A 1,041-nucleotide genomic window follows, 5' to 3' on the forward strand; every position below is an offset into this window, starting at 1 on the left:
TACCCATAACACAAGCTATGCTTACTGTGGGGCTAGATGGCGATGTGTGTATTGTCAAAGTATATTTATTTATTTATTTCTTACCCGAATTATTAGCTCGAATATCAAAACAACTCTTCATTGTAAACTCTTGATTGCAATCACAACACTACAACCTGAGTTATTAATTCATTAATCTGAGTGTTATTATTATATTCTTTCGACATCAATTAGTTGGGCGGTTATAACTATTTGTAACTTTGCATGCCAAAATTACTGGCAATACACTGTACCCTAAACAAACATGTAAAACCTTATTGACGTGTATTTTGCAATAAATGATTATTATTATGATACACGCAGTTTTTATGGCATTATGGATTACTTTTTCAGGACAGTGGTAATAGACATGCAAATTAGTTTTCAATCTCAATTTTGGATTTTGGACAAAAGCCAATTTATTACATAAGTACAACGCTGTGTTACATAATTATTTTTTACGAGTAGGTCAAGAATAAAACAATATTAAAATTGAGAATAACATAGTTAGGTACAAAAAGAAGCGCGGACGAAGTCGTCGACACAAGCTAGTTTCACAGTATGCAAGCATGATTACGTAGACACGCTTACGTCATGCAAACATGACGCGTCATACAATAAGGTGAGACATAGTATAACAGTGAGTAATATATAACGTTGTACTATTTCACCACGATCGTCAGAAGCAGAGTGGCGCAGTGGAAGCGTGCTGGGCCCATAACCCAGAGGTCCGTGGATCGAAACCACGCTCTGCTAACCACTTTTTATTTTTATTTTTTTGTTTTTAACTATAATATAGATAGCTGCAATTTAAAATTATTATGTTTCGCAACTCTTTACGTGGTTTTAGTATTCTGAGTTCGTTTAGTTTTAGTAATAATTAACGACTTAGTTACGGGTGATAAAATATCTATCGATCCATTTACCGACATGATAAAACGTTTTTAAAAACGTTAACCTACCCAATCTTCATTGTGTTTATCACCCCTCGCCTTATTTATTGGCTGCATATTTTTTTGAATG

At 33.8% G+C, this 1,041-nt stretch overlaps 1 non-coding gene across 1 annotated transcript; it reads left to right on the forward strand.

The window, feature by feature from the left end:
- The first annotated feature begins 702 nt into the window (after positions 1–702).
- Positions 703–774, forward strand: Trnam-cau. Its single transcript has one exon. It is a non-coding gene; the product is annotated as a tRNA-Met (tRNA).
- The last annotated feature ends 267 nt before the right edge of the window (positions 775–1,041 follow it).

This window comes from Pararge aegeria, chromosome 8, assembly GCF_905163445.1.
Source record: "Pararge aegeria chromosome 8, ilParAegt1.1, whole genome shotgun sequence".
NCBI classification, from domain to species: domain Eukaryota; kingdom Metazoa; phylum Arthropoda; class Insecta; order Lepidoptera; family Nymphalidae; genus Pararge; species Pararge aegeria.